Source organism: Mirounga leonina, unplaced genomic scaffold, assembly GCF_011800145.1.
Source record: "Mirounga leonina isolate KUSES-001 unplaced genomic scaffold, KU_Mleo_1.0 Mir_418, whole genome shotgun sequence".
Taxonomy (NCBI): domain Eukaryota; kingdom Metazoa; phylum Chordata; class Mammalia; order Carnivora; family Phocidae; genus Mirounga; species Mirounga leonina.
In genome coordinates, this window is record NW_023270739.1 from 6,323,905 (window position 1) to 6,342,554 (window position 18,650).

The 18,650-nt window shown below is 40.3% G+C and overlaps 1 pseudogene; it reads right to left on the reverse strand.

Annotated features, from left to right (window-relative positions):
- Nucleotides 1–16,680: 16,680 nt before the first annotated feature.
- On the reverse strand, nucleotides 16,681–16,781 carry LOC117998958 (annotated as a pseudogene).
- Nucleotides 16,782–18,650: the final 1,869 nt, after the last annotated feature.

The window sequence follows — 18,650 nt, forward strand, 5'->3', positions numbered from 1 at the left end:
TACTAGAAGAAAATCTTCCTGAGCTGAGGAAAATACATCCATCAGCTGATTGAAAGGCTCGCTGAGTTCTATCTGCATTGATGAGAAAGTCACACATGAGGGCGCATCCTGGTAAAATGCATGATCTCAGAGAATAAAGAGAAAATCTTCCAGGCTTCCAAGCAGAGGAGCTTAAAAGGATGGAGTTGTATCTTACAGGGTGCAGTTTATGCTTTGGGTTAGAAACCTATATATGGTATTTTCTCTCTTATCACTGGAATATAGGAGTCCAGGAATTAAGGGATAGAAATAGAAGTGAGTCCTCTCACCATTATGCCTAGTAACCTGCTTGCAGAATTTTTACTTCCTTCCACACAATTCCGAGCTCTGTAGATTTGGAGGTCTTGCTTCCTAAGAGAGGAATGCTTCTACCAGAAGACACAGTATAGTTCCATTAAATCGGAAGTTGGAATTGCTACCAGCCATTTTGAGTCTTCCTTCCACTAAATCAAGACGAGAAGAATGGGGTTACTCTACTGCCCTAGGTAATTGATCTTGATTACAAGATGAAATTTATTTGTTGCTACACAGTGGAGCTGGAGGGAACCATATCTGAAACCCAGAAGATATTCTGGGATGTCCCCTAGTACTTCCATGTCCCACTGTGAAAATGAATGGAAAGCTGCAGGATTTCAAAAGGCAGAACCACTAAGGATTCAGAGACTTCAGAAATGAAGATTTAGGACACCTTATCAAGTAAAGAATCCTAACCAGTTGAGAAGAAAGGCTATGTAGAATGAAAAGTGGAAGAAGGAATTATAAATGTCAACCGCAGCCTCATGACCAGTCACAGAAACGAAGACTGAATCAACTGTGAATATTTTCTTCCTTGCTTGCTCTTTAATGTGTGTGTTTGTGTATATTAACCATTTTTTCCTTCTCCCTCCCCCTTCCTGTTATTATTTTATGTAACTTTTGTTGGAGGTTAACTTTCCAATTTCATATTTAATTAACAGAATATTCAGGCAGGACTGTAATTAGATTTGGGAAGTTGTTAGTTGACTAGAGATGAATACAGCCCTTTGGGACTTCATGTCTTCTCATTTCGGGGAAAGACTGAGAATGTCTTTTTTGCATGAAATATAGTTGCATCATGTTAAATGGAAACATAGAATTATTTTCTTGCTGCATGAAGAATGTATGTGTAACGGTGACTGTGAATGCTAAGAATGCTAAGAAGCCAAAGAGGAGGACTATGCCACGGAAAGTAATGTCTCCCAGCTCTAAACCCACTCTTCTATACTCAGCTTTGTGATGGGGACCTGAGACTCCAAACCATATTGCAGCTGGGTCAGCTGGTGCCATGTTAGACTCTGCCAGTAGGGGACACTGGGGGAACAAGAGGAGACCAAGGGAGGAAAAAAAGGGCTGGCTACTTTTCATCTGCTGCTTATTTGATTCCCATCAGCTTGCTTTTCCTGTGCGAGTCACCTAGCAGGTCTTCTTACAACAGCACCTGAGCCCAGTCTGAAGTCTGTCCAACACCTGCAGAACCACCCTCTTCATGCTCTTCACGCACAATCCAAGGACACAAGCACCAGCCAGCCTGGGCTCCCTCCTAGGAAGTCTGGTTTCCAACTCTGTGGGGCTCCTCCTCCAAACTGAGCAACACCTGCTCTAGCCTGACAGGACCTCCTCATTAGATGTCTGAGTTTCTCCTCTATGAGGCCCCTCCTCCCAATCACTAAATTTTAATAATTCCAACATCTTCCCTTTGTTTCCCCAACCCTAGGAGTGGTAGCTGCATCATGAAGTTACTTCCTCCATATCTTAAAAGGATCTCTTTACCCTTTCAGTTACCAAGTTAATGCCTTTATACCTAGTTCACGATTCTTTCTTTTCAATTCTCTCGGCTCAAATAACATGTAGTTTTTATTCCTTGAGTAGATCCAACTAACGTACTATTCATTCATTGTCTTTAATGATTATAGGACTATTCATGTTTTCTACATCTTCTTGAGTTATTACTGGTAAGACATATTTTTCTAGGAATTTGTCCAGTATAAAATTTCAGATTATTGGTATAAATTTGTTCATAATATCCCATTATTATCTTATGGATGTCTGCAGCCTCTGGAGTTGTATTCTCCTCTTCCATTCTTGTTATTATATTATGTGCACCTTCCCTCTTTCTCTTATCAGTCTCAGCAGAAGTTTATCAAGTTCATTAGTATTGTATTTTAGTTTTATTTTAAGTTTTTATTTTAATTCCAGTTAACGTACAGTGTTATATTAGTTTCAGGTGTACAATATAGTGATTCAACATTTCTATACCTCATCAGGTGCTCATCACAAGTGCACTCCTTAATTCCCATTACCTATTTCCCCCATGTCCAACCCCTCCCCTCTGTAACCATCAGTTTTTTTCTCTATAATTAAGAGTTAATTCGATTTTTATTTTTATTTTTTTAAGACTCTATTTATTTATCTGACAGAGAGAGAGACAGCAAGAGAGGGAACAGAAACGGGGAGTAGGAGAGGGAGAAGCAGCCTTCCCGATGAGCAGGTAGCAAGACCCTGGGATCATGACCTGAGCCGAAGGCAGACGCCTAACTATCTGAGCCACCCAGGTGACCCTTAACTAGTATTTTTAAAGACTTAATTATTATCGTTGTAGATCTCTTCTACTGTATGTTTGTTCTCCCTTTCACTAATTTCTACCCTTTATTATTTCCTTCCTTCTCTTTCTTTGGGTTTGTTTTGCTGCATTTTTTTTTTTACTAACTTCTTGAAATGAGCAAATCATTAATTTCAGTTTCTTATTTTCCAATGTATGAAATAAAGGCTATAAATTTTCTTCTATATACTATTTTAACTGCACATCACAAATTTTAATATGTGATATTTTTATATTATCTTTCAGTTCAATGTTATAATTTCATCTCTGACTTTCAGATTATGTGAAAGTAAGCATCTTAAGTTCCAAATATGTTAATAATTTATTATCTTTTTGTTGTCTGTTTATAACTTAAGCAATATAACCACAAAAGGTGATCTGTATACTTTTAATCGCTGATATTTGTTGAGACTTGCTTGGTGACATATGGTTCATTTTCACAAATGTTCCACAGAAGCTTGAAATGAATGTGTATTCTCAAATTCCTGTTCAAAAAATTATATAAATTAACACTCAATCATACTTGCTAACTACATTTCATAGCTTTTACATCCGTACAGGGTTTTTTCTGCTTGATCTGTCAAAGATAGCGAGAAGTGTGCTAGTATCTTCCACAATGGTGATGGATTTGTCAAGTTCTTGTTCTGTCAATTTCTGCTTTACTCATTTTTAAGGCTATCTTATAAGATGCATGTAAATTTTGAATTGACTTGACTTCCTGGTAAATTGAATATTTTATCACTACTCTCTATTCTCAATAATGGCTCTTCTTTAATGAATATTTTATCTGATGTTAATATAATTAAAATAGTTTATTTTGACACATTTTTTTCAGCTTTTTGTTTTTAAGCTTTCTACACCCTTTTAGATTGAAGACATCTCTTAGACAGCTGGAAGGGGGTAGGTGGTTAATCCATTTTGCAAATTTCTGTCTTGCCTTACATTGGGCTCCCTGCTCAGCGGGGAGCATGCTTCTCCCTCTTCTCCATGCTCATGCTCTCTCTCGCTATTTCTCTCTCTCAAATAGATAAATAAAATCTTTTTAAAAAAGGAAAGAAAAATTCTGTCTCTACCTGGTGAGTTTAGTCCACCTACTTCTGTGATTATTAGTAAATTTGGACTTATTTCTATAATCTTATTCTTTTTCCTCTTTGCATTTTCTTTTTGATGCTTCTTTGTTTTCTTTCCTGGCCTTTTTTTCCTTTTCTTTTCTTTTTTTAATGACTGAGCTTTTCTTTATTTTATTTTCTTATTCCTATTTTCTATTTCATGTATTCTCTGGAATTTATACACTCAATTTCCCTTTTAGGGATGATCTTTGAAATTATACCATGCATATATAACTTACAAAGTCTAAAATTAAGCAATATCTTATTCTACCCTCTCCTAAACAATTCAAGAAACATAGAACACTTTAACATCAATTTACCTCTCTAATTATAAGCTATTATTAGTCAGTATTATGAGTCCTAAACTTTATTATCCATTAAAGTGATGAAGTTTTAGAACATAAGTGAGGTTCAGTGGGGTGGAGTTCGGAGCTGACGACTAAGAAAGAATCCTTGAGACATCTTTGGTGCAAAATGGTGGTTTACTAAAGCGCAGGGACAGGACCCGTGGGCAGAAAGAGCTGCTGTACCAGGGTTGTAAGGGGTGGCTGATTATATACTATGAGGTTCGGAAAGGTAAGGAAAAGGGAGGTTTCAATGTTAACGAAGACTCAGGGTACTGGAGGCCTTGCCCTTGTCAAGTTAAGGTTGTTTACCCCTCTAGTAAGGCATTAACATTAAGATAGTTGGGAACTTCCTGGAAGAATGTCACACATGTCCCACCCAGGAGTGGAGGGTGGGGGGAGGTTGCAGGGTGTTGGCTTATGCTTTGTCTCCAGCCAGCCTTCTGTTCCCTCATCAAAAGAACCAACTTTCAGCTTTGTAGATTTTATTTTTATCACCTGTTTCTTTTTCTTTTTTCTGTTATCTTTATTATTATCTTCCTTCTGCATACTTGGGTTTAATTTGCTCTTATTTGTTTAAATTGTTACAGTGAAAGCTTAGATTATTGATTTTAAACTGTCTTCTTATTCCCTTTCCAATATCAGCATTTAAGTTTTCTTTTATAAGCTGTAAGTTTTCCTCTAAGCAATGCTTTGGTTGCATCCCACAAATATTGATAAATATTGATAAAAACTAAAAGGAAAATAGAAAAACTATACAGTTAGAGACTTTAATATTTCGTTCTCAGTAATTGATAGAAACAGTAGACAGAAAAAATCAGTAAAGATACAGTAGATTTGAACAACACTATCAACCAATGCAATCTAATTGACACTTATAAAACACTACATCCACAAACTACAATATACATTTTTTCAAGTGCACATGGAACATTAACCAGGTTAGCTGTATGCTGGGGCACAAATCATATTTCAATAAATGTAAAAGGATTGGAATCATATAGAGTATGTACTCTGACTAAAATGGAATTAAATTAGAAATCAATAACAAAACGAAACCTAGAAAATCTCCAAATTTGGAAATTAAGCAACACACTTCTAAATAATTCTTAGGTCAAAGAGGAGGTCACAAAAAAATTAGAAAATATTTTGAACTGGAAGTCATCCAAAGCCCAGGGAATTTCTTCTGATCAGTGGAAAACCCACCCATATCTTGACCGAGTGCCCACCTCTGGGAAAGAAGCTGCCATAGGTACCCATTCACTGTGAAGGAACCATTATTTTCTTTCTTTTTAAAAAAATTTTTAAAAGATTAATTTTTTTTTTAATGAGAGAGAGAGAGAGGACAAACGGGGAGAGGCACAGAGGGAGAGACAATCTCCAGCAGACTCTGCACTAAGCTGGGAGCCCTACACGCGGCTTGATCCCATGACCCTGAGATCATGACCTGAACCAAAACCAAGAGTTGGATGCTTAACAGACTGCTCCACCTGGATGCCCCACCATTATTTTCTGTAATTTGGTTCATTGTGACTTCCTGACACACACTGCCCTTTGCTAGGCCAGCTTTTAAAATATGTTTTTAATTCTATTTAGGTTTTTATTGTTGTTACTAATGGAATGAAAGTCTTTTTTGTTTTTGTTCTTCATAAACAGATGTGAAATGCCCCATTGTATTTTTTTTTAAGATTTATTTATTTATTTGAGAGCGAGAGAGAGCGAGAGGGAGCATGAACAGGAAGGAGAGAGAGAAGCAGTTTCCCTGCAAGCAAGGATCCCGACACGGGGCTCAATCCCAGGACCCTGAGATCATGACCTGAGCCGAAGGCAGACACTTAACTGACTGAGCCACCAAGGCACCCCAACTTCCATTGTATTTCTTGAATCTGTGGATTCATCTCTTTTTCATCAGTTCTGAAAATTTTACCGCTATTATCGTCTCAAATTGTACCTCTCCTTTGAACTCTCTATTCCTTCCTTTGAGATTCTGAACAGACCTTTCTATTTTATTTCCATCTCTCAACTCCTCTTCCATGTTTTTTAAATTCTCTATGCTTTATTGTGGGAAATTTCTTCAGAGACACGTTTCAGTACACTAATTCTCTCTTCAGTTGTATCTAATATGCCACTTAATCCAGTCAGTGAATATTTGATTCCAATATATTTTTTATTTATTTTTTCCAATCAACTTGTCCATTACTTATAGTCTCTTGATGCTCATTCATTTGTGTGTATGTGTGTGTATCCTTTATTTCTTTAAATGTGTTACAATAGTTTTATATAGAATCCTAATCTGAGATTATATATCAATTCCAATATCTGCAGTCCTTAGTGGTCTACATGCTTTTATGTTTGCTATTTTCCTGACTCTAACTCATACTGCCTCAACTTCTTGTATGCTTAGAAATCTCTGATTGTGAGTTCTTTGATAACTGTAATCTGTGGAAATCCCATAGGTCCAAACTGAAGCTTTTACTCTGGGCAATTGAATTGTACTTTAAGTCCTATTTGTGGTTGCCAGAGGCTCCAAGCAGCAACAATGACAAGAGATAGCTTCAAAGCCAATGTAAAAAGAAACAGATGACCTACAGAGCAATAATGATGCCTGATTTCTTAACAGCAAACCAGAAGTGTGAGCTACTTACGAAATCATGAAAAAAAATTTGTATTTCCAGTGAAACAATCCTTCAATAATGGGAGCAAAACAAGGACACTTTCAGACAAAAACTGAGTTTACCACCAACACACTCTCATTATAGAACTTCTTAAAAATGCTTATTGCAATATCCGTAATTAGTCTAAAATATTTCATCATAGACAAATTGTCCAAGCCTAGAGGAGTGGTCATTTGGTATTGTATTAGGAGACACATTTCAGGGACAGGGACCCACTTCTGCTATCCATATCTAGATCAATATGCCAGGCTTGTTAATTAATAAATTGAATAGCAGGAATTAGTTTTCACTGACAAAATTAACAAATTGCTAAATAGCATGATGACTGTTAGTAAAAGGCTCTCATGGTTAAATTAAAGGTATTCAAGTTATGTTAACTTATTTGAGTGACACTCCTTATCCTTGTATAAATAAGATATAGAAATTTAGCAAGTCCTGTAAGCTGCACACTTAGGGATGCTGCCTGAGAATTGAGCCCTAAAATGCCCTGTAGCCAGGCAATGATGAGGAGAATTACGATTTGCCTGGTACCAACCATAAAAGTAGTACAACCCTGTCTCTGGGGTGGTGTCACATCTACCTTTAGTGCACATTCTATGCAAGATGATGGCTAGAGCACCTGAAAGGACAGATTTGGGGCTTCATTAGCATATAGAACTGCTTTGTACCTACTTGCTAATTACTGTTTGTTTATTAAACATCTATTTTTATATGTGGCAGAATTTGGATGGGAGAAGCAAGTAGCACATCCTCGTTCACCTCAAACTCTTAACAGTTACCAGTATCTACTAAAACAAAGCTAGAAGCTGGCTGGACCACATTGGCTTGGTCAGTTCACATTATCTGACACAAAAAGCCATGGCAAAGACCTTTTGTAGGATCCAAACATGCATGCTGGCAAGGCAGTGTGTTGTTGTGCTTCTATTGTATAAACCAAAAAGAAGGAAATGGTGGGGTGGGGTGGGGGGATTATTTAGAAACAAATCCATGGCATTGAAACCAAACCATTGTGAAAAGTTGGGGAAACTGTGGGAAGCAGCAAGCCAGTCTCTGGATATTTTGGTTGAGTTTGGAGATTGTGTGAAGGAGAATAGAGAGTTTGGTGTAAAGGACAGTGAAAATGCGATAAAGAGACAATGAGGTGAAGGATGTTAAGGAGAGAGTATGAGGAGAAGGATGAAGTAGGAGCTAAAGAGTAAAATCTTAGAAGAAAACACAGGTATATATTTTCATGATTTAGGATTAAGCAATAGTTTTTTAAAATATGACACCAAAAGCACAAACAACCAAAAAAATAGACTAAATTGAGCTTCATCCAAATTTAAAACTTTTGTATTTCAAAGGACACTATCATGAAAGTGAAGAGACAACCCACAGAATGGGAGAAATCTTGCAAATCATATATCTAAAGGTATTGTCTCTCCGCTCTAAACCCACCATTCTATACTTCACTTTGTACAGTATCCAAATATGTAAAGAGCTCTTACAACTCAACAACAAAAAGACAACACAATTTTTAAAATGAGCAAAGGACTTGAAAAGACATTTTTCCAAAGAGGATAAGATTTTACGATGAAGATAAGCTTAGAAGGTAAGTGTCGTCTTACACAAATGAAAAAAAAAGAAGATATACAAATGGTCAATAAGCCCATGAAAAGATGTCCAACATAATTAGTTATTAGGAAAGTGCAAACCAAATAACAATAAGATACCACTTTAAACCCACTGAGAAGTCAATAATCAAAGACAGACAATAGCAAGTGTTGGTGAGGATGTGGAGAAATTGAAATTATTGTACATTGCTGGTGGGAATGTAAAGTGGTTCAGCTGCTGCAGAAAATAGTTTTTCAGTTCCTCAAAAAGTTAAACACAGAATTACCCTATGACCTAGCAATTCCATGCCAAGGTATATACCCAAAAGAATTGGAAATAGGTATGCAAATAAATACATGTGCACTCATTTCCAGCAGCACTGTTCAAATAGCCAAAAGGTGGAAACAACCCAAATGCTGCTCAATGGATGAAAGGATAGACAAATTGTAGTATACGATGGAATATTATTTAGCCATAAAAAGGAATGAAATACTGACGCATGCTACAACATGGATAAACCTGGGGACGTTATCCTAAGAGAAAGAAGCCAGACATAAAAAGTCACAAATTGTCTGATTACGTTTATATGAAATATCAAGAACAGGTAAGCCCATAGAGACAGAAAGCAGATCAGCGGTTGTAGGGGTTGGGATGAGGGGAATGAGGAGTAACTTCTTGGGCGCCTGGGTGGCTCAGTTGGTTGAGCGACTGCCTTCGGCTCGGGTCATGATCCTGGAGTCCAGGGATCGAGTCCCACATCGGGCTCCCTGCTCAGCAGGGAGTCTGCTTCTCCCTCTGACCTTCCTCCTTCTCATGCTCTCTGTCTCTCATTCTCTCTCTCTCAAATAAATAAATAAAATCTTTACAAAAAAAAAGGAGTAACTTCTTAATGGGTGTGGGGTCTCCTTTTGGGGTGATAAAATGTTTTGGAACCAGATAGAGGTGGGGGTTGCCCAACATTGTGAAAGCACTAAATTGCCACTGAATTGTTCACTTTAAATGGTTAATTTTACGTTGTGTGCATTTCACAACAATAAAAAATAAGGTGAGTATTTTTGTCATGTTTGATAGAAACAAAATCTAAGTTTGAAAATAAAAGAATGAGGGGTGCCTGGGTGCCTCAGTTGATTAAGCGACTGCCTTCGGCTCAGGTCGTGATCCTGGAGTCCCGGGATCGAGTCCCGCATCGGGCTCCCTGCTCGGCGGGGAGTCTGCTTCTCCCTCTGACCCTCCCCACTCTCGTGCTCTCTCTATCTCATTCTCTCTCTCAAATGAATAAATAAGATCTTAAAAAAAAAAAAAGAAAAGAATGAAAAATACATAATGGGAAAATACTAAACCAAAGAAAGCAGGTGTACAAATATGTAGATTTTTTTAATCCTTTACCAAGTTAAGAGAGTTTCTTTGTATTCTTGGTTTACTTGGTATTTTTTAAATCATAAATGGAGGTTGAATTTTATCAAACACTTTTTCTACATCTATTGAGATGATCATGTGGTTTTTCTCCTTTTATCGGTTAATGTGATGAATTACATTACATGATTTTCTGATGCATTCCTGGGTCCAGTCCAAACTTGACCTACATTTCCTTTATTTACAACAGCCTTTGGTTGGGATACCAAGAGTATGCCGACTTCCTAAAAAATGAATTAGGGAGTACGGGTATTTTTTCTCCTCTCTGGAAGAGTTCGTGTTAGATTGAAATTATTCAATCCTTAAATATTTGGTGAAACTCCATGGTTTAAGGGAAAAAAAAGTCTCATTCTTTGGTATGGAGATTTTTGATCACCAATTCAATTTTTGAAATGGTTCCAACATTGTTCTCATTTTAAATATTTTCTAGAGCCAAATTTCATTACTTGTAAACGTGGATAAAGTGTGCTTTAAAATTTCAAATTATTGGCCAAAGGTTGCTCATAATATCCTCTTACTATATTTTTAATTTATTCTTTGTCTGAAGTCATGTTTTCTTTCAATTCCTTTCAATAGTTTATGGGTTCGATCTTTTGTTTCCTAATGAGATCTGCTGGACCCACAGCAGTTTTATTAGTCTTTTCTAAGAACCAGGATTTGGCTTCATTATTCACATCTAGTTTATGGTTTTTTCTATGTCACCTATTTCTGCTCTTATCTTTTACATTTCCTTTTTCCTACTTTCTTTGGGTTTATTCAGCTGTCCTCTTGCTAACTTCGTAGGTCGAACGTTTGGCTTGTCGGGTTCTCAGGCTTTTTACCTCGTCTAAGCCTTTACACATTCTGATATGTGAAATTTTTATTATTGTTCACTTCTGGTATATTCTAAAGTCCATTCTTTTTTTTTTAAAGATTTTATTTATTTATTTGACAGAGAGAGCACGCGTGTGCACACACAAACAAGGGGAGCAGCAGGTAGAGGGAGAGGGAGAAGCCGATTCTCCGCTGAGCAGGGAGCCTGATGCGGGGCTTGATCCCAGGACTCTGGGATCATGACCTGAGCTGAAGGGAGATGCTTAACTGACTGAGCCACCTAGGTGCCCCCCATTCTTTCTTTTTTATCCAGGAATTATTTAAAGAGAGGCTTTTGGTTTTTTTTTTTATTTCTATGTATCTTGTGATTAACTTCTTGAGTTATGTGGTGGTCAAAAAATGTTATTTGTTCAATCCAACTTTTTTGACAGTAGCCAAAGATTGCGTTTTGGTAAGATAAATGATCAATTTTCATCCATGTCCCAGGTGTGCTTGAAGAGAATGTAATGTCTCCAGTTACTTGGTGAAATGTTCTAGGCATCCCCATTATGTAGCCTGTAGCTACTGTCTTCTCTATCCTTAGACTTTTTGTTTGCTTGTTTGTTTGGGTTGTTTGCTCCAGTTAGTTACTGGGTGAGGGGTGCTAGATGTGGGAAAAGCAGGAGACAGAAGGATGAGTTAAACTCACAAGGAACCCATCAGACACGTCCGTCTGGAAGGCCGAACGTTCTGCAAAACAATAGCTTAGTCCCTTCAACTCATGTTAGGAAAATAGGGACTGTTCTAAATTTAAAAAGATTTAGGAATGTAAGCAGGTTGGGCCCTGGATCCTAATTTAGAAAAACCACAGCTCTAGAGGACATTTGGGGGACAATTGACTTGGGGCTAACTCCTGGGTCCCTCCTGTCTAGGTCCAAGGGCATCCAAGTGTCCTGCCTTTCTGGATGGCACTTTGGTTGTGCCAGAGGAAGGCTGACATCATCGTCAAACTATTACAATGATAATAGACACTTCTGTTGCTATGATAACAAGTCAGTCCCAGGCACCGAGAAGAGTATCTGGTAAATGGCAGACACTTGAAAATATTATTTTGAGTGATTTACCAGTGGACTTCAGAAACAGACTGTGTGGTAGGTCTTGCTTTCTCTAAAGACTCTGATGATGGGGTACCCTCTCCCCCGTGCCCCCTCCTTGGTTTCACAAAACCCAGAGCAGGTTTATCATTACCCTTGTAGCTCTCTCAGTAATCTGTTTATGGGCCTGCCTCCTCTACTGTGTCCTCAAGAGCAGAGACTGTCTAATTTCCCTGGGTCTCCCCAGCACCTAGCCTGGCTGGTGGAGCAAACAGAATTAGTAGGCCACGGAATCGGGCCTCTGTCTCGGCACAGCCCCCACAGGCTCCATATTTGCAAAATTCTGGACCCAAGTCCCTAACTTCCTTCATCTCTCTTCAGATAGAATATTCTGGCCCATCAAAGTGAAAAACATTATGTACAAGCCCAGCCCTGACAGATCGGAAGGAGGGCAGATGGCAGAAGATTTCTGTGGCCAAGCGATGACTATGTCTGTCCAAACGGGGAAATTTCGGGGTTTGGAAATTCCCCAGCTAAGGACAGGCAAAGGCTCCTTCCTGGCCAGCTCTCCCAACCGGCAGCCGGTGAGGACAGCTTCGTGTTGGTGTGTGAGGCTGGGCCACACCCTCAGGAGGCCCCAGCAGAATGAAACCACTGTTCAGAGAAGTTGGGGAGCCCCTGGGTTTGCAGAGAAATGAGAATCTGCAGCTGGACTCGATGGGACAAGATCAGCTGTATACCCTCCGCTAATCTTTTTAAGACCTTTCTCGAAACTCAGGCCACTAGACAAAGTCTAAGAAGATAATTGGGCAGGGCGCCTGGGTGGCTCAGATGGTTGAGCGTCTGCCTTCGGCTCGGGTCATGATCCCAGTCCTGCATCGGGCTCTCTGCTCCTTGGGAGCCTGCTTCTCCCTCTGCCTCTCTCTCTCTCTGTCTCTCATGAATAAATAAATAAAAATCTTTAAAAAAAAAAAGAACATAATTGGGCAAATGCAAGAAGATGTGTGCATAAGGGTCTTTGTCACAGCTTGTTTGTAATTAAAAAAAAAAAATGGAAATAACATCCAGTTCCATCAATTTGGGATGGCATAGATAAATAATGATCATCTGCACAATGGACTACTGTGTAGGCACTAAGGGATAATGATAGATCAATATTCATTGATATGGAAAGAGATACATGATAGATACATACATACATACATAGAGACTAAGACATACCTGTATATATATGTGTGAAGAGGATGTCCAGAAGGCCAAGCTGTACCGAACTTCACCAAACTGCACCAAAGATTATCACTGGGTAGTGGAATTTAGGATGATTTTTATCTTCTCATTTACACTTTATGTTCTATTTAATTTTTTACTGTGAGCATACGTCATTTTACTGTGAGCATATTTTTCCTTATCAGGAAAAATAAAGTCATTCACATTTTGGAATCCATAAAATGCACTGTTGGCATTTTTGAAATGTTTAAAAAGAATATTTTCTCAATATACACATATATCAAATCATTACGCGGCACGCCTACAACCAACATGATGTTGTGTGTCGACTATATGTCAATAAAAGAAAGAGTTGGTCCACATGCATGATATTCTATTCTAAAAGTGGTAAAACTTTAGTGCACTGTTTGCTCTGTTTCCTCACCCCTCCGTGTAGGTTCTACTAAAACCTGGAATTTAAGCCTGAGATTTGTTTCTGTTTTAATGATGCTGCTTCCATGTTGGAAATTCTGAACAACCGAAGCATGCTGAAATAGTTAGGGCCAGGCGCCAGAGTCAGACCACCTGGGTTTGATCTGGATTGGGTCATGCTCTATCTAGTTCTGTGATCCTAGCTGGGTCGCGTAATCTTACTTTGACTCATATTTAAATCTGGGGTGATCATAATACCTACATCATAAGATTAAGGATCATTGTGAAGGTTCAGTGGGTTGATACAGTTACAGAAAGCACTTAGAACAATGCCCGGCTTAAAGCAAACACTCAATAACGGTTTTCATTTTATTTTTTATTAAAATTCACAGTCACATCATCAATTATGTGGACTTACTGTGCATTTTATTGGTTTACTCTTAAATTGCACATCTCCCATTTTGGATCCCATTCTCTTTTTTCTGGAGTAGATCCTGAAAAACTTTTTCCCGAAGTATTGACTAGGAGTTAGCTTTGCATGTCTTTGTATGCACAAAATTGTCATTATTTTGCTACCATCCTAAACAAAATTCTTCATGAGTCCAGGTGGGTTAGAAATTATATTCACCGGGACACCTGGCTGGCTCAGTTGGTGGAGCATGAGACTCTTGATCTCGGGGTTGTAAGTTCAAGCCCCATGTTGGGTGTAGGGATTACTTAAAAAATTAAAAAAAAATTTTTTTTACTTAAAATTTAAAAAGAAAGAAATTATATTCACCTAGAAGTGTGTTAATGTTGTTCCTCTGTTTGACATTTCATGTTATAGGTGGCGCTGGATTTTAGGCATCCAGAAAGTCCTGAGATTGACAGCTATTATGACTATTAAGACTGCCCACATGACCCTGGACAAATGACCTAATCTCATTGTGCTTCAGTTCCTTTATCTGTAAAATGGGAAAAATAACAGCACCTACTTTGCGAGTTGTGACAATTGAATAAATGAATGAATGAGTGGATGAAAAGCACGTAAAACGATCCTGGGCACATAGCAGGCCTTCAATAAACATTAGCTAGCTATGTCATAAAGTTCAAAGGTCTTTAGACATTTAAACATCTTAAGAGGCAAAGAAATACAAAATCCAATCAATGATTTGGAAACGAAGTTTGCAGATTTCCATCAACAGAGGGAAGAATTAGGTGATGATAGGACTCAGTTCCAAGGATATGGACCAAAGCAGTCATAAGAGCTCTGAGATGACCCCACACAGTAGGTCTTGAGATAAGCATCTACACATAGTCCTTCCATCAGGGTCATGGACGAGGACCCAGCATATAGATCTCGGGTCATTATGCAACATCAAACAGGTGAGTAAGTAGCCTCAAAAATTGCTCAAATGACCTGATGATTTCCCTAGTGAGTAAGTACTTTTTACTCCCCAGGAAGACTTACAGAAATGTAAAAAGAACAAATACCGAAATGTTAATATTTGTATGTTAACATGGTTTTGCTATTATAGCCTTATAATGTTAGTGTGAACTTGGGTTATTAGAATAACAGATTACCTTGTGATTCCAATTTAAAATACATAATTGAGGGGCGCCTGGGTGGCCCAGTCGTTAAGCGTCTGCCTTCGGCTCAGGTCATGATCCCAGGGTCCTGGGATCGAGCCCCACATCGGGCTCCCTGCTCAGCGGGAAGCCTGCTCCTCCCTCTCCCACTCCCCCTGCTTGTGTTCCCTCTCTCGCTGTGTCTCTCTCTGTCAAATAAATAAAATATTTAAAAAAATAAAAAATAAAATAAAATACATAATTGAGGGGCTCCTGGCTGGCTCAGTCAGAGGAGTGTGCAACTGTTGATCTCAAGGTCGTGAGTTTGAGCCCCACAGTGGGGATAGAGATTACTAAAAAATAAATAAATAAATAGGGGCACCTGGCTCAGGTCATGATCTCAGGGTCCTGGGATCCAGCCCCATGTTGGGCTCCCCGCTCAGCAGGGAATCTGCTTCTCTCCTTCTGCTCCACCCCCTCGGCCCCTCCAACCCCCTCACACATGTGCGTGCATGCTCTCTCTCTAATAAAATAAATAAAATATTTAAAAATAAATAAATAAATAAATAAATAAATAAATAAATAAATAAAACATAATTGAATGATTGATCTGAACTTAAGATTTTACTCTTTCATACATTATACTGGGACAGCTCATCAAACTTCAAAGACACCGTATCTATAATCTAAATATGTTAAACTTATAAAAATCACTTAAGTTACTTGACAAAATTTGTCAGCTAATTATACTTAGGAAGTTGAGAAAATATACTATATGTGATGGATAATGCAATAGGAAAAATTTACAGGAGTTTATGTTTGTAAATGAGACCAAAATTGATCCAAAGCCTCCTGAGAAGTGATTGCTAAAATTTGCTAGACCTATAATTAAAACAATAAATTATTTAAGCTGCAATTAAGAGCTTAAGGACGAACTAGGATTTTTCTCTTTATGTATAACTGTAACAAATTGAATAGTAATTTTTAAAACCTAAGCAAACCCCTAAACAATCTTCTCTGCACATAAAAATTACTTTTTAAAATACTTTTTTGGGGTGCCTGGGTGGCTCAGTCGGTTAAGCGTCTGCCTTTGGCTCAGGTCATGATCCCAGGGTCCTGGGATCGAGCCCCGCGTCGGGCTCCCTGATCGGCGGGGAGTCTGCTTCTCCCTCTCCCTCTGCCCCTCTTCCCAACTCACACGTGCCCCCACGTGTTCTCTCTCTCTCAAATAAATGAATAAAATCTTTAATAAAATAAAATACTTTTTTAATTGAAATACAGTTGACACACAATGTGACATAAGTTTCAGGTTACAACACAGCAATTTGACGACTCTATACATTCTGCCATGCTCACCACAAGCGTAGCTCCCGTCTGTTCCCCACAAAAACTACTTTTAAGGGCATCAAAAAATATTCACATTAATGTTTATATGTGTGTATGGGTTTGAGATTATTTGGGACAGTCTTTTTTTTTTGAGGGATAAGACAGTTTAATTTAGAAATAAGCTTTGGACAGCCTCCCAATCGGAGGGGAGCCTAAGGGCCCACCCGTGGAGAGAAAAGCCCTCATGGAGGGTAAGGCCCCCAGGTAGGGAGGGAACAGCCCAGGAGCTGCTTCCAACAGTACCAAGAAGCAAGAATATGCTCAGGGGGGCACCGGGGTGGCTCAGTCTTTAAGCGTCTGCCTTTGGCTCAGGTCATGATCCCAGGGTCCCGGGATCGAGCCCCGCGTCGGGCTCTCTGCTCCGCGGGAAGCCTGCTTCTCCCTCCCCCACTTCCCCTGCTTGCGTTCCCTCTCTCGCTGTGTCTCTCTCTGTCAAATAAATAAAATCTTAAAAAAAAAAAAAATATGCTCAGGGGCCATGCTAATCTTCTCTGTATCGTTCCAATGTTAGTGTATGTACTGCGGAAGCGAGCTGGAAACAGTCTTGTCACCTCTCATTTCTGTGTGGGGCCAAGAATAGGACAAATTCCCAGCAGGCCCCTGGGCTGACCTCCCAGCCCCCTTCAATTCACACAGGAACTGGGCACGGGTCACGACTCTTCGGGCAGTATGCACCCATCACCAGCCACGGGTCACACAGAACCTGGAAGACAGAAGTGTCCCCAGCCCTTATGGGACTAAGGGTGTGGCTCACAGTGTTCCCCAGAGGGATGGCCCATCTTGGTGTGAGAAGCAGCAATGTGCAGACGTGTCCCAGCCCAGAGTCGGGGGCTGGGGTTGTGCCAAGGATCCTGCTCCCTCCATGGCTCAGAACATGAAGATCAGGGGCGCCTGGGCGGCTCAGTGAATTAAGCGTCTGTCTTCAGCTCAGGTCATGATCCCAGGGTCCTGGGATCCAGCACTGGGCTCCCTGCTCAGCGGGGAGTCTGCTTCTCCCTCTCCCTCTGCTCCTACCCCTGCCTGTGCTTTCTTGAATGCTCTCTCTGTCAAATAAATAAAATCTTTTTTAAAAATAAAATAAAATAACTACATAATCAGGCTGACATAACTCTTTTGTCCTCAGGCTGTGGCCTGCCTGTTCACCTGAGAACACCACACCACTGGAAAACCCCTCTCGGCAATGTCTGGGAGGCCCACGTGTGTCCCCAAGCCCTGGGGACCCACTCCCCTCCCCCAGGATCTGGGCTGCTTGGCTGGCACGGCACTCTCTGGCACGTTCTCAGCTGTCCATGCATTTTGGAGGCAGAACTCAACGAATCCATTAGAAGAATTCTAATTAACGCCTAGAAGTTTATGTTTTCAGACAGTCCCAGAACTGCCATGTCACAGTAAGATTTTGATCCTCATTATCACTCATCCTAAGGACTCCCTCAGGACCCCAGGGAAGGAGACAAAGGTGATGTGACACTAGAGAGGCTCACGTCCAGGCTGGTCCTCACTGTGAGCAGAAGCAGGGGACTGAGGCCAGGATCTGGGAGAGCAGGCGGTCAGCAGCCCTGCTTCTCTGGCCCCCGTGCTGGCCCACCGCGCCCGCCCGGGCAGGGACCACACTGCTTGACAGGGCTGGCAGAATAGAACCAAAAGAAGCACCAGCCCCTTGCCTCACCCCCTGTCAGATGCAGCCTCCTGGCATCCACCTGTCCCATTGCCCCAACCTCTCCTTGCCTCGAAAAAGAATCTGGGAAATTAACAGCCCCCCTTCCCCAACAACTGAGAAGTATTTGAAAAAGTTTCCCAGCATAACAGGAAGAGCAGGAAGAGGACAAGTTTGCACAGAGCTGGCTGCAGTCTGCTGGGAGATAAAAGAGAAGGCTCTTCTCATCTGTTTTGCATTCTCTATAAGAGGGAGGGGTCATCAGGGCCCCCCGGGGCTCCCATGAGCCAGAATCATTCCTGATTTTATTTGTAATTGCTTAGGAGTCAGTTCCCCCCAACCGTGGCCTTGACCCTCCCCCGCAACAGTTCTGTGACCTTGCTGGGAGCCACCAGCCTCCACAAGCCAGATTGCTATCCAAGAGAGAAACAAATCATTGTATTTTGGGGTATCTTTGTACAGAAGCTTAACATTTGCCCAAAGTAACTAGCATAACGGGGGAATGGCTTCCTCCCCCTTGTCCGCCTTTCTGTTGGAGGGTACCCAGGCTTGGAGATTCTAGAGATAGCTCTTTCCATGTTTATTTGTAGCCTCTGCCTCCCTGGATGTACGTCGAGGAGGCTGGGTGGTGGCAGATTTGAGAAGCGGCCACCACTTGGCACTCGGGACCTCACCAACAACCCAAGCAAGGCTTTGCCTCTGCGGCAAGCTCACTGTGATGGGTCCTTTTTCCTCTTGCAATGAGTTT